Raw genomic sequence first — 17,153 nt, 5'->3', positions numbered from 1 at the left:
TTAAACTTAAATTATTATATGCTTCTACATTATGATCCCAGAAAATTCACAAAACAAATGTGTTACGATATTTAAAAGAATTTTTAAAAAACGTTTGTGTGGGAGAGGTTACTATGGCATAAACGATTTTCTAAATGATACCACATGCTGAGAATGAAGCGAACACCCTCAGGCTTTTTAATAAGAATTGTTTATTTTACGATATTACATTGTAATCCTTATTTTAATAAAAAAAAGCCCGCTGAGTTTCTTGCGCCCGTTTTTCTCAGGTCTGAGGCAATCTATTTTGAATGGGTTGTAGTTTTTGACGTTCATCAAGTGATTTAGAATCATATTTTAAGTAAAAATATTTGAATTTAATTAAATTGCTGTTATTTTAACAGCAACAAAATGCGAGGATTAAAATTTAATACAATTGTACGTTTTTAAATTATATACTAACGATGTAAAGTGATCACTTCCATTTGTTATTTTTTGCAAAAGTTATTGATTATATAACTTATTGATTTATGTATAACTTTAGATATTATTTTGTATATATCTTAATCATATTCTTACATAATATATTAAATTTTAAATCGAAATCATTGCTTAATTATATTCATTCTAAAAAATTCATCTAAAATCTAATTTCTTTCACACCATTATTCATTGCTCTCTAAAATTGTCACTAATTTATATTTAGTATCATCATCATCATCATTAGCCGGAAGACGTCCACTGCTGGACAAAGGCCTTCCCCAAAGTTTTCAACGGCGATCGGTCCTACGCTGCCCTCATCCAACGTATTCCGGCGATCTTGACCAGATTGTGGGTCCATCTTGTGGGGGACCTACCAACACTGCGTGTTCCGGTACGTGGTCGTCATTCGATGGCTTTACTACCCCAACGGCCATGTGTCGCTGGGCTATGTAAGTCATCACAACACACACAGGTTGAAAACCTTCGTCTTCAGACACCGTGGTATTTGGGACATATATATTTAATATAATATCACATTATTGTGAAAATATCGAAACAAAAAAGGATTTGTCACATCTCTTTAAAAAATTCATTGTCAGGTTCGGCGCGTGGCCTCGCCCGATAACAACCGATAAGCGTAGCGGAACCAATCATTAAACATAAATGACTGAACATTATCGAAATATTTCAATACAATGCCAAATGGGATATGAGAATAGGGTGACAATATTAGTCATAAATTAGAAAATGAAGATGTTTCGGATTACTTATGTTATCCAATATTTGAAAATTAAACTGGATGCTTAACAAGTTAGTACCTACCTACTAGGCTCTGTAAAATAAACAATTCTCTTGTATGCAATGGTATTAAATTTTATAAATTACCGAACAGTGTATCTGAATTATCAACAAATAAATTTAAATCTTTTTTTTAAACGCAGACTTATGTCGAAGGCTTATTACAGTATTGAAGATTACGTAAACGATATTATATGAAATTGAATAGTATTATAGATATATATATATATATATATATATATATATATATATATATTTTTTTTATTTTATGGTTCAGCCTTGTATTGTTTTACCGGATTGCATTATTTTAAAAATATGTATACTTATGTGTAAACTTTTGTGTAATTAACATGTATCTGAATTGTTTTTTTTTGTGATTGACGTTAACGAGCAATCTTTTGATTTTATGTCAATAAAGTATTTTTGACTTTCACTTTGACTATAGTGGAGGTAAGTGTGGTGTTTTGTTTTCAAGGTTTCTACGTGGAAACACTGATTAAGCTAACTTACTTTTTGGAGTTATTGTCGGGGACAATTTGTATCAACCTATCTAACGTTAAATATTTTATTGTGGAGTGGCCACATTTTTTAAATAAAATACTGTTTAAAGAATTACAACGCGTGTAGTTATAGGTGTATTTGTACAATTTCCTGCGTAAAAGTATTTTATTGAAATAACTATTGATCATTTGCATTTCTTTAAGTATATTAGATATTTTTATGTAAAGTTAAATAAAAATCAAATACTATGTATATTAGCAGCAAAAAAAAATTAGATATAGCAACATAAATATTTCCAACTTAATAAGTACAATAATTAAAGAACTGAGTTGGCTTAGTGTAACGTAACAAAAGCAATTTAAAAGTCGAACCTTAAAAAATAATTGTTAATTCAGCTAAAAAGAAACACAGATCTTTCAATCATTTGGAGACAAAATAACGAATAAACATAAGTAATACCTCTGACTAAATTTATTTCTTCAACAATGTTACTAAGTTTATATTAAATAAATTTTTAAATAATAGCATCCATTAATTTCAACTTTGTGCTGAAGTGTCGATAATTTTTTGTAAAAGATTGTTTGTGAAAATATTTAATTGATGGTTACCCTAGTCTAGTTACTTCCACAATAATATATTTGTCGGCCAAGTGCAAGCGAAGTGGAACAAACGCATCTTGGCCTACTTTTTAGATTAAGATACCATTAGATAACGTTTCTTACCTTAGTCATACTAAGTAATACCTAGGTCATTTACAATGGCGAACGATTTAACTATACATCATATTATTTTATTTCACATTTTTCAAGGAATCTTTATTATGTCAGCTGTCCACGACGCGGACGTTTGTATGGCGTCATTTATAGCAAGTTGACGGGCTATGTTCGGGCCCTGTTCCAAATTTTTTTTTGCTATCTCATCCAATTCTAATAATATTGACACACTTTTACACAAATTATCTTTTGTTTTATGGAAAAGAAGGACAAACGAGCGTACAGGTCACCTGGTGTTAAGTGATCACCGCTGCCCACATTCTCGGGTAGTATTCCGAAGAGCTGTTTCACCTGATTCCTGCCGTCGAATTCCACCTTCATACGACACGCCACAGGTTAGGATATCATCCCCACCATCTGGATGTAGGTGGAGGAAAGGTGGTCATCCACGTTTACTACAGAGCTGTGGAATGAGCTTCCTTGTGCGGTGTTTCCGAGACGATACGACATGTGCACTTTCAAAAAAAGTGCGTACTCCTTCCTTAAAGACCGCCAGCGCTCCTGTGATACCTCTGGTGCTGCAGAACGCTCGTTTACCCTCCTTTTTCATAAGATTCTCGAAAATTGAAAAAACACATCGGAAAGTGGAGGGCTAGGATTGAACCGGGGGCACTGAGGTGAGAGTCAATATTTCTGCCTATTGCGTCACCGGCGCTTGATGGCAGTATCCAATGTAAATTATTCTAAGAAACTTATAATAACTTACTCGACTTAGCCGACTAGTAGGCATTATAAGTTTATATTTGTTCCTGGTGTTAACATTATGGTTATGACAGTTTCTAGCAAATTCACTCAAGTGCCTATGTACATACATAACATTATCAAGAATATATTGAGAAGCAACAGTCAGGATGTTAATTTCTTTAAATTTTTCTCTCAATGATTCTTTAGGACCTAGGTTATAAATAGCGCGAGTAGCCCTCTTCTGCCAACCAAATATTGTATTAATATCGGTAGCGTTGCCCCAAGATTTTCATTTTCGTCGGCAAAGTTTTTCACCAGTGGGAGGCTACTTTGCACAGGATGCCAGCTAGATTATGGATCCCACAACGGCCACGGTGCCTCTTTCTACTGTAGAGCAGTTAAGTGTAAACATCGGTCTGAAGGACGCCGTAGCTTGTGAAAATACTGGGCAAATGATACGTAATATCTAATGTCTCAAGGTGACAAGCGCAGTTGCAGTGCCGCTCAGAATGTTGGGTCTTTCAAGAATCCTGATTGGCACTGCATTGTAATGGGCAGGGCGTATCAATTACCATCAGCTGAACGTCCTGCTTATCTCGTCCCGTATTTTCATAAAAAAATGAACGTAATGAAAGAACGTTGCCGCAAGAACTAGAAGTAAACGACAAATTTCGATTATTTTATGCACATAAGTATCTTGGGTAAATTGTTCATTTCAAGTAGGTTATGTTTAGTAGTTAGTGGAAATATAATTATGGAAATAGTAGTTATTTCTTGAAATATTAATGATTATAGTAAAATATTTCCAAAAATAATATCATCATCTTAGATTAAGGATTGGTCTCCGCTGCGCTCAAACTAGATACCGCAGGCGTAGTCACAAAGTGCGGAAACTAATACTACGCAAAAGTGGGCATACTCGAGCCAGTCTCGAACAATGTAAACTGTTCTGTTAGACTTTGCTAATAATAATTTAAACTAAAATGCCGGGTTGCGTAGTAAAACTTTGTTGAAATAATACTACAAGAAATAAGAAAACACTGGGATCACATATCATCAGTAATTATTTTGTATTTTATTAATCTAATATATAAAATTCTCGTGTCATGGTGTTAAACATTGAACTCCTTCGAAACGGCTTGACCGATTCTCATGAAATTTTGAGTGCATATTGGGTAGGTCTGAGAATCGGTCAACATCTATTTTTCATGCCCCTAAATGTTAAGGGTGGTCCACTCGAAATTATTTTTTTATTTGTTTTTAATTTTTTTTTAATTTGTTTGATTATGAGTCAGCATTAAAAAATACATACAAATTCAAATTTTCATCCATCTACGATCATCAGTTACTTTTGTATCGCGATTTTAATATCGGCAATGCAACGTTTGCTGGGTCAGCTAGTTTTTAAATATAAAATAACACGAAGCGTATGTTACAAAATTTGAAAGATGCCATTGAGTGTCAAGATGCCACGCACACAAGCATCTAATAGTTGACGTAATAAAAAAAAACTATTGTCTTTAGGTAGTGCGATATTTAGTAGGAGCGCAGCGGAGACCAATCCTTCATCTTAGAATTACTGTAAAATATTTCCAAAAATACTATAGTCAATTTATCTCACAGAATTTTTCTGTACGCAGTTTGATATTATTCAAGTCTCAAAATACAGTATTGCATAGTAATACAAATACTTCAAAACTTTCTATAAATTTAAGTTTGAACAAATCGGTTATAATCTCTTTCCTCTTTTTTTTGGTAACTTGGTTATTTACGTATATAAATTGCACACGGAAACGAAAAGCGGAAAAGCATTACTATGTTGGTGATAACTCCAAAACAGAGGTCAAGCGAAGGTCGGCGTCTACTTTGAAGTCAGTGTATGTGCCCGCATCAGTTATAAAGGTCTCACACACTATGCTGTAACTAATTATTTATTTTTTTCCATTTTGTTGCATATTATATTTTTTTAAGAAAATAAAGGTCGAGATGAGCATGGCATTCAGCTGATATTAATTGATACGCCCTGCCCATTATATTGCAGTGTCGCTCAGGGTTCTTGAAAAACCTAAAAATTTTGAGCGGCAATACAATTACGCTCCTCACCTTGAGATATAAGATCTCAAGATAGAAGTCTCTCAGTTTTACCAGTAATTTCACTAGCTACGGCGCCCTACAGACCGACACACAGTAATGTTTATACGTTATTGCTTTACGGCTTCTGCCGTGACAATTAGGCGCCGTTGTTGTACCCGTAATCCTGTGCAAAGGAGCCTCCCACTGATGAAGAATCATATCTATTTAACGGGCTATATCACAGCGAGATGTATCTAAACAGCTAAAATTTTAACAGAGTGTATATCAGTATAGACGCAAAACAAAAAAAATATAAGATTCAAGATGGGCAATTCTAAACCCAACGGTAATTTGAAATGAATTTAGGAATATTTGTAATTACTAATAGATGAACATTTCAATCTTAAATTATCTCAGATATTTTATTACTGAAAAATCATGCTCTAATTTTTATGTGGTGTGTGTAATACCTGAACGAGTAGTCTATATATTTAAACTAGCTGACCCGACAAACGCTGTTCTGTCAATAGAAAAAAATGTGTAATCTAATTAGTTAAAATTTTCATTCATTCATTCATCAAACCCTTCCCCTACCGTTTTTTAAAGAATTAAGATGCCATGAAGATATACATATTATGCCATCGCGGGCTATTCTGTAGATAGACAGTGTTTTCGTTGAAAGAACCCAGATGGCATACTTTTTTCCGACACCTCTAACAAACATCGTTAATGTATACAAAAATCTATACAAAAACTTAAATTACAAACTAAAACCTTCCTCGAGAACCACGCTATCATCCTATCCATTGCTGTAAAGAGGAAATATAATTTACACATAGGTACTGTAGCGCGTGAGTGCTCCCTCCCACGCGGGGTCGTTATAAAATCAATTAATCTGATAATCTCTGGTACTTCTATATACTTATTCTTTCACTTTCTATTTCTAATTGAATCCTTTATTATTCTTTATCTTTACGGCAAACCTTGTAGCAATGAGTTCTTATATACCGATAAGAACTCCTTTTTACAGTAAACACATACATACATATTGCTGGAATCACAGGAAGCCTGGGATGCTACAAACGGCTATACAACTGAAGTACTAAAGGAGCTACGCAACCTAGAGAGAGGAAGAGACAAAATAAGACAAGTAGCAAGGGGAAGTCGCTGCTAAGAACTAAGTCCCTCCCCGTGAAGAAATGCTTGACGGCAATCCCGCGGGGAATAACCAGGGAACAGAAGAAAGAGGCGGTTTTTTAGTCGGTATAGTTCACCAGACTGAGTCCGACATACGGGGTCCCTGGCATCCTGACCCCACGATACGTATCTAATAGTATTTTTTCCCTCAGACAAAAGAACACACACACAAACAGACACAGATATGTAATTTAATTTTATCCCCACTCAGTATGTTGACTCTTTAATCTTATGATGAGCAGGGCATCCAGCAATACGGGTCTACTTCGTGGCCGATCGCGATACTGTCATTACTACTATTTGAAACTTATGTCAAATGACTGCACGTTTCATACTAAACTAAATTTTAATTTTAAGTCAGGTAGTCCCCTTATTACGTAGTATTTACATTCTCCTTGCTTGTGATTTGTTTGTTACATTCTTGTTTTATTTAAAAACTAGTTGGCCCGGCAAACGTAGTTTTGCCATATAAATTATTTTTAGAGTTAGACCGTTTCTTAGACATTGCAAAATTACTTTATGTTTGTAAAATAAAAGGATTTTTCTAAAATAAACTTAGCCAGAGTTTAGTTAAGCCTAACTTACCTTATAACATCAGCTACCTGCCAATAAAAGTTCCGTCAAAATCTGTCCAGCCATTTCAGAGATTAGCCGGAACAAACAGACTGACAGACAGACCAAAATTTAAAAAAATATTATTTTAGTGTATATAATATATTCATGTACAAGTAGTAAAAAACTGTTATTTTAATATTACAAACAGACACTCCAATTTTATTTATATGTATAGATTACAGTCGTAGAAAAAATATTGTATGCGATAAGTTGTATAACTGGTCAAAAAACACGAGTGGCATGGGTTACGGGATCGCAATGAATGACGCCATGAGTCTCATTATACAACTGTTGCATAAATAATCTTATAAAAATACTGAGCACGATGCCCTTCAATCAGAAACACAAGAAGTATATTTTGTATACTTGCTAAGCGGCCTAATACATCAAACAGTAAAGTGTGGACAAGCCCTTACGCAACTAAATGAAATGCACAGAGAGGTGCCTTGCCATGTGAGGGCAATCGCTTAAAATATAATCTCTGATTACATAACAATGAAATACGAACATGAGTTATTCATAACTTCATTGTTTTTTTTTCATAAAGCGGTCCAAGGACCATAATACCTTATAAGAATTTTTAAGGTTTGTTGCATCTTGCAAGTTTAATTTTTATTCGGATTTCAATAATAATATCCGTTTATGATAGTGTGATATAGATATCTATTATAAAGTTACTTCTTTAAAATAATTGTTAAGACAATTAAAATATTCTCGAACCAAATTCATAAGCTTAATAATTATAATTTCTTCATGACGACGTATTTATTTATTAAAAACTAGGTGACCCGACAGACGTTGTTCTGTGCATAATAAATAAAATATTGTTTTTTAAGAATTTGTTCATAATATTACATAACATCAAGAATTATTTTGTAAAATATGCTCCCTGTTGTTATAATGAAATTGTTTCACAGCAGAACTGTCGAACCGTGCGTCAATAAAATCTTTCAATGGACATAATATTTTCCATATTGGAAATAAAAACTTTCCTATCTCTCAAGTTGGACTAAACTGCACTCCACGAAGTAATCCCCCATTAAAATTCGATCATTAGTTTAGGAGTTCACAGGGAACAAACACCAGGACACTGGATTTATATATATTAAGATATAATATAATTGCTATATTGCTGTAGCCGACGTGTTTACAATATCTCGTAACATTTCATTGATTGATATTTAAATAGAATTCAAGCCAACTCAAGTTCAAAACAAAACAGACATACATCATAGATAAAAGGAAGACAAATTTAAATAAATCGTTGACAAAGGTCAGATGAAACAAATTATATAACACTCGTCCATCAATACGAACGATGTACGCAGCATGTTAAGTGGCCGATCTGATACATTGTCATGGCTAAGGGTGGGTAATTGGGACAATGTCAGATGTGCATTGTCAAGTGTTTGTATAAGGGCACGACCAAACAGAACTGCCTGTTGCGATCTCCCGATATAGTGATTGTGAAATACCTATTTTAAAATTTTACTTCCAATGACACTTTTAGGTAGGGGAAAATCTTATGGTCATCGACATGCTCATTACGCGATTAATATATAATTAAAAATAAAGTATAATAAAATTAAAAGGGGTTTTTGCATAACAAATTTTAATATACCTACTAAAAATTGACAAAGATAAGCTAACATCTAAATAATTAACTTTTAAATCAAATAGATCAATTCGTTAAGCTGTTAAGAATAAATCAAAATAATGACACAGTAAATAATATTGGAACAGAAATTGGAGAGACCTTACCCGTCAACGTTTGCAGCGGAAGGAGAGACTAGAGAGGACTAAAATACATTTGCGTATTGGAGACCCCGAAACGGGGCTCATATGTCGGACTCGGGTGTCGATATAGGACGTGAGCCGTGGAGGCCGCAATGACTACGCAACAACAGTCGCGGGATGTCTCCTAAGGAGACTCGAACCTCGGACCGACTGTGTGCTTGTGGGAAGGAGAGAGGATGATGATAACATCAATCATAACATCAGATAATCAGCCTTTTCATTAAATGCTCAATCTTTGAGATCGCGTCACACGCGCCTTTTGCATGTTCCCAAACTTAATACAAATTATGCCCAAAATTCCATAATTCCGCGTCTGTCACGAACTTATAATAAACAGTACGCTGAGTTTGACGTATTTCACTTATCAAAAATTAAGTTAAAAACAGAAATAATAACACATCATCGTAAAAAATAATAATAATAGGTAACGCAACACTCACACACAAACACACACGCACACACACAACACACACACACACACACACACAAACACACACAACACACACACACACACACAAACACACGCGCCCGCTATAATTGTAATCTTTTATTTGGTAGTATATATAGTACATTTTTAAGTCTATTCTGTATATATATGATTTCTTTTTATAATTTAAAATTTATGTAATCCTTTGTGGCTTTATGTAAAACCTAGGTTAAGATTGTAAAAAAAATTGTTGTGTACGCTGTTGATTACATTAATAAATAAATGAATAAATAAAGATGAAAATGTAAAGATGGATGGATGAAGGATGGAAATGTTGGAAAAGTGTACACGCACATACTTTTTTTGTAGAAAACAAACCTAAGTACGCACAATTTTACAAACCTAAGTAGACACAAAAAGGTAAATGTGAAAATGACAGTATCGCGATGATTCAGCCGGCGAGAGAATGTGATAGGAAGCATTATACAGTGTTTTGTTACCAGGTGATCATAGTGACCAGGTAGCATAAATATGGTAGCGGTGATAGTAATGTCTTTCATAGCGGTTGAAATCATGTGTCATCCTAGCAACATGTACCAGGACTTCATAATATGCAGTTTACAGGTTTAATGTGAATTTTGCATCGGATACGGCGATACCGTTGACTGAGTTTTTGGACGCCAAATAAAATTTGAAAATGCGCAGTATTCCAAATATATAAGGACCATATTAAGACCAAAGTTTTTATTTTATACTTTAGTTACCATAAGTCTCTTGTACCATTAATCGAAAATGTAAGCCCTGATTCTGAATAAATATATGTAATATATTGTATAAAATGTAAAATAATTATCAAACTTTGTATTACTATGATTATTACAAAAACCTACAATTATCCTCTTCCCGAAATTTTACATTAGTCCCATTATCGTGAAGTCAAATTTTTTTAAGGTTTTACTTCTACCGCGTGTGAATAGCACACATGTTTTTTTTTTCTATAATGGGTGAACTAAACTTCTTATGTGTTATTTGTTACACGGGTTATAGTGCCGCATACTAAAAAGTGTGAAGGAATCATTTGTCTATTAACGATGCGGGTTTCGAACCCACGACCTCCGGTGCGGCGTTCCGTGCCGGTGGTCTAACCAACTGAGCTAATCGTTCGAGTACCGCCTTATAAAATTCTGTTTGCTTTGTTAAACTCTCAGGTTGTGGCTTCATCTACAGGATCTACTTTACAGTTGATAACCTGCTCATCCCCAATATTTGCATATTAGGAAATTGAATTGAGATGTCGCTCTTGTAAATCTAAACAATATGTTATGTTTTTAAAGTGATAACCCTCACTTCTAGGATTAATACACAAATAAAATTTGATAAACAAAATTTTATGAACGATGCGGTACTCGAACGGTTAGCTCAGTTGGTTAGAGCACCGGCAAGGAACGCCGGAGGTCGTGGGTTCGAGTCCCGCATCGTTCATATTTATTTTTTTTAATTTTATTTGTGTATTAATCCTAGAAGTGAAGGTTATCACTTTAAAAACATAACATATTGTTTTTCTATTATTACTTAATAGTAAATAGGCGTATTAGTCAACTTATTGTTTTTTGACACAGTTCAAAGGACATGAATAAGCGTAAATCCATGTGTCGTCTGTGAACACTTTGTTCGTACTTGTATCTGGGATCCAAAAATGGTTGCCATAAAATAAAACAATTAATGATCCTCGGATTGAAATATAAAATATATGGAAGAACCAACACGTACACTGAATGTATATAAAATTAAGGTCAAGAAGAATCTATAAACAAATTTAAATGTTTTATAAAAAAATGGCTCTGTCGTCAATCCTACTACTCCACAGCTGCATATCTAAGTGATCGGACAGCATGGGAGTAGATTATAATTATTTTATAGCAATAGTAATCAAAATACAATATTTTATACTTTTATTAAAAAGAGCGCAAAAAAGAATGCTGGGAGAGTTTCTTGCTCCCCTTCTTCTCTCTCAGAGCGTCATTTGTTTCCGAAGCGGTAGTAGAATCTAGTATATTAGAAATGACATCAAAAAGAATTCTATAGGAATCCATTTTGAGAAAATAAATGCCTTTTATGCCTTTTATGAAGTCGAAAGTAACAGTTGCAGGTCCAATCTGACGTTTTTAGTTCTACTTGGTTGCCGGATACTTTTTTTACGAGTTTATTTTTTCAGGCTCTAATTGGTGTTTATTTGTGAAATTATTGAATCAAATATATATTGACCATCTATAAAATGGTCTGCAGAAATTCATTCGGCATTCTGTCAACATTTCTTGGAAACGGATCTGTATATTCTCCCAGGAATAGACAATTTATTTTTATAAATATAAGTTTTGACTACATTTTGGTCAGCCTATTATATCCTGCTGACTTAGTTGCAAAGTCATAAGTTCTGCCTTTGGTCATGCCAGCTGAGTTACTGACGGAAAATCAATTATAATGGTACTAACGGTTACCTACTACTACGGTGTTCGTTTGCTTGTCATCATCTAGCAGCGTTTTCTATGTGGTATTTTAGTAACATCGTCCATATACAATAGTTAGTGATGGTAAGATGCATAATGCAAACAAAGTTAACAAAAAAAACAACCGACAGCAAAAAAGCTATTCCAAAACAATACTTACAATATGCACTAAAAAGTATCAAAGTAATTTTGTACTTTAACAATCTAATTAATCTTATTGTAGTTACGATTATTGTTATTTTTATAATTTTTTGGACCACACGTGAAGCACCAGCTTTCAAACAAAAAAATAATCATCAAAATCGGTTCAGCCAGCCGGCCCATTGAGAGCCTTCCCCTTTTTTGAAGTTAGTTAAAAATACGTGTATACGTCCATTTGGTAAATAAATATATGTATTTGGTATTTTTGGCATGTCTGCACCAGGTGTGGATAGCATGTATGATTGATTGATTATATATTGAACATTGTAGTACCATAATTCTTGTGCTTTTATTAATCCAGATTACTTAACGAGGGTGAGAAGTCAGCAAATGAAAAACCGCCAACACTGAGTAATATTGAAATTATACTTCTTTAGGCACGTTATGAAAAAAATATGAGAGTGAAATTTGAAGATACGCGCGCTTCATTGTAACACAAAAGAAACGGTGAAGTTGGTTCCTAAAATTTTCTGACGTTTGCGACATTCTTTTTTTTTTGGTTTCTCCGTCCATTATTAGGATAGGCAAAGGGTTCAAGCCCGTACAGCCGTAATCGTTATTTGATAATTAATTGTCAAAGCCATCGTTGCATAATTTTTATAATATTGTTCTTTCTACATATGTAGAATGAACGCACGATGAATAAATTATTTTAGGCTTTGTTAGGCCTAAATATAACTTCTTAAGTGCATACATAAGTAAACACATACTTTTTTAATTCTGCCAAGAATTTTGTTCAATTCGTTCAAAGCGATGCAGTAGTAAGCCCTGTAATGGAATAGCCATTACATTTATGCAGCCTGCGTTCGTGTTTAGATGATGCCTTAAATAAGGTCAGGGCTGTCAAGATTCAATAATTGACGGTTTTCTATAAATATTTACAGTGAACCTAGTTTCGCGACGAATTTAGTCTTAGAACACGTACAAACAGACTGTGTAATAAAAACATTTAGTTAGAATTAAACTTGTTGATTGCAAATAGATATTAATATTTTTTTTTTATATGAATAAGGGACAAGACGAGCAGGACGTTCAGCTGATGGTAATTGATACACCCTGCCCATTAGAATTCCCAGTGCTGCTCAGGATTCTTGGCACTGCAATTGCGCTCGTCACCTTGAGACATAAGATGTTATGTCTCATATGCCCCGTAATTTCCCTAGCTACGACGCCCTTTAGACCGGAACACAGTAATGCTCACATATTACTACTTTACGGCAGAAATAGGCGTCGTTGTGGTACCCATAATCTAGCCGGCATCCTCTGGAAAGGAGCCAAAGGAGCCTCCCACTGGTAATAATGCTGTTTCGGAAGAACATAATAAGTATCAGATTCGCACCGGATTAATATATATACCTAACTATAAAGAAGATATTTAATTATTATTCTTCGCATTTATGCTAATTCCATTCGGGATAATTGTCGCCTATCTAATATATAAAATTCTCATGTCCCGGTGTTTGTAGTTAAACTCCTTCGAAACGTCTTGACCGATTCTCATGAAATTTTGAGTTCATATTGGGTAGGTCTGAGAATCGGACAACATCTATTTTTCATCCCCCTAATGTTAGGGGGGTGAAATCAATGCAATGAAATCATTCAAATGCAATGAAAAGTCCACGCCAAATTTTTTAAATTTGTTTGATTATGAGTCAGCATTAAAAAATACATACAACTTCAAATTTTCACCCATCTACGGTCAACAGTTACTTTTGTATCGCGATTTTTATATCGGCAATACAACGTTTGCTGGGTCAGCTAGTACTTAACATACATTTCAATGCTACGTACTCATGCAACGCTCCTGATATTGAGGGGCTACTGCAATGGTGTAGGTACATAACGTTGTAAAACGTTCATTGCAGTTTTTCTGCCGTTTATTTGTTTCGTCAACGTATATAGTACATGGGATTGACGAATAAATAGACTGCTCTGTCTCTACCATCCGTTAGCAATCGAATCGTGCGTTCACTTACTACAGTCGATAGCGAGTAAACGTGAATCGAATAGATTTCGGCGAAATTCGTACCATGCGTTACAAGCACTCGATAGCGTGAGCTCGATATCGAGTGTAGTTTTCGTGTCGTCATGATAATATTAAAACAGCAGCTAGTTTCTGCGCCATCCCCAGAATACGACGGGCAGCCCGAGTGAGAATTCTCCGTGAGGGATTCTCCGGCTCTGGTGGAGCCGGTACCCTCTTTGGGTAATATGTGTTTTAGCACCGCTTTCATATTCTGGTGGAAAGGGGGAGGGGGGGGGCGGTATGGCCTCCAGTCCTCGTCACTAAACTATGCGAAACGGTCACGCTGGTATTCGGTGCGAGTGTGGTAATAAACCCGGACGAGTCTGGCCTGATTGCCGACGTCATAATTCGGCAGCGTGACTCTACCACACCTAAAAAGCCCTTCGTCGCATCTTACAAGTCTCTTAGTCATCTCTTCTTAACTTTACTTATATGACAGAGAAAAATAGCACGCCTTCGTTCCCAAACCGTATATGGTATAACCCTACCGAGTAAAACGTCATAGACTATTGAATACTGAGAGTAATAATGTTTTCCTAATTTGTAATCGTTATATGTTGAAAAAGTGACGCTGACACCGGTGTTGTTGTTTGCAGTTGATACAATTATGACTGCCTAAGTTTTTTTTATGCGCCCTGACAAAGGGAAAAGGCTACCCCCTCCGGGATAACGACGGGAGGGTGGTGGTGAATGCTCATGCATACCAACGCAGCCTATGTTTGCGTTGGTTATGTGGGACTCACGTAAAACCTAAGTGCCTTAACCCACTAAACACCACCTGAGGTTGGCTTTGGGCAAGTGCCCTCTAAGCCTTCATCGATGGCGACCTTCTCTTGGGGAGAGAGAGGCGCAAGCGGCACTCCCTATGGAGTATCCGCTGGAATGGTGACTGCCTAAGTTATACTAATCGACATATAAGCCTCTATTGGGGAATGTATTAGTACTAATGTACAAAAATATAACAATGAAGATTTTTCTTCAATTAATTTAAATTAAGTTATTTGACAAGGGAGGACAACTCTTGCAATATCATACAAAATAGGCAACATTCACCAAATATAAATGTTACTGCTAGGGATAATCATAATATAAAGCTCATAAATATTATTCACCAGAATATACAAGGTATCTCAAGTAAGGAATTAGAAATTGTACTGTTTTTGAGCTGCTGTAATATAGATATATTATGCATTACAGAACATTGGCGTAAGAGTCATAAGCTCCAGTTTAGTTTTAGAGAACATAAAGTAGTCAGTTCGTTTTGTAGAAGTAGGGCTATACATGGAGGTTCCCTAATTATTATTAATAACAGACTAAAATGTAAAAATAGAAGAGATATTGTTAATCTCTCTATAGAACAAATAATTGAGATAGCTTGTATAGAACTAGAGCAATTTATTATTGTAAGTGTATACCGCCCCCCCACTGCATCATATGAACAATTCCAACATAGAATGGAGGAGGTACTATCAAAATTTAGCAAAACCAGCAAGTCAATTGTACTGTGTGGAGATTTTAATATAAACTTGCTTGAACCTACGGCCAATTGTACTAGCCTTAAATATTTATTTCAAAGTTTTAATTTGTTCAATGTATTTTGGAAACCTACTAGAATCACTTCTATATAGTATTCGTTTTAAAGCGTAGACTGAGAAACGACAGTTACTGCGTTTTAAAACAATAATAATAGTTGCAGATTTAAACTTAACCTTTGATTCAAGTGATACTCTCTCTTCAGATCTCAAGTCCGCGTCTTAATACTTCGCATAAATCCTCAAAAGCTTCCTTGTTAAGTCTATATTCTTTTTTTAAATTATTTTTACTGATATGTTCAAGGCTATGAGCGCACGCTAACTTGGAAACTTCCTTGCTCACACCGTTCGTTGATTCCGCCGTTAACACGTTCCATGCTAAATAACGTCTGCCCGATATTATTTCGATATTTATTTATCAATTTTAAAATAAATACTTGCTTAGAAAACACCTTTGACAAACCAGTAGAGATATACCAGTAGGAGGCTCCTTTGCACAGGATGCCGGCTAGATTGTGGGTACCACAACGGCGCCTATTTCTGCTGTGAAGCAGTACACATTACTGTGTTTCGGTCTGAAGGGCGCCGTAGCTAGAGAAATTATTGGGCAAATGAGACTTAGCACCTATTGTCTCAAGGTGACGAGCGTAATTGTAGTGCCGCTCAGAATTTTTGGGATTATCAAGAATTCTGTGCGGCACTGCATTGTAATGGACAGGGCGTTTCAATTACCATTAATTGAACGTCTTGCTCGACTTAACTTCCATCGAAACACTATTTCTCGACAGCATCTGTCAAGTAAGTTACTCATGGTACCTATTTTCTATAAAAACCATTGCAAAACGTTACTCGCTAGCTATAAGATTTCGATAGATTTTTTACTTTATGACTCAAACTACCGGGATAAGTTCTGTAGGTGACCGTCAGAGGCGCTGTATAATTTTCCATACAAATTTTTTACGCAGTCGCAAGCCAGTCGGATCATTGTAAACTCATGGTAGAGGTACAGCTTCCATACAGTTGGGTGCAGTTGGCAACTTATTTAGTAAATTCAAATATTTTTATTCAAATTACGATTTAAAATCTCTTATTGAACGTCAAAATCTACTACCATACTAAATACTTATATGAAACAGATAACTCACAATATATGAATAATAAAAAATAGTCAAAGAGCGATAGAAGCTGCTCGAATTAAGGGAGATAATCTGTAACGGCTCAATCCTATTCGCGTTTATGATGTGCGTTTTCTACCGTATCTATTAAGGGAAGTGTTTCAAAGACCTATATTATGACTTTATTCTTTTGCTGGGAGAGTTTCTTGCGCCGCTTCTTTTCTCTCAGAGCGCCATTTGTTTCTGAAGAGGTAGTAGCCGGAAGAAGTCCACTGCTGTACAAAGGCCTCACCCAAAGATTTCCACGACGATCGGTCCTGTGCTGCTCTCATCCAACGTATTCCGGCGATCTTGACCAGATCGTTGGTCCGCCATTCGTGGACTGTACTGCCACAACGGCCAACAGTCCGTCGACCCATGCGCCCGCTCACTGCCACTTCAGTTT

This window comes from Leptidea sinapis, chromosome 30, assembly GCF_905404315.1.
Source record: "Leptidea sinapis chromosome 30, ilLepSina1.1, whole genome shotgun sequence".
In the NCBI taxonomy this organism is placed as follows: domain Eukaryota; kingdom Metazoa; phylum Arthropoda; class Insecta; order Lepidoptera; family Pieridae; genus Leptidea; species Leptidea sinapis.
This window is presented reverse-complemented; position numbering follows the sequence as displayed.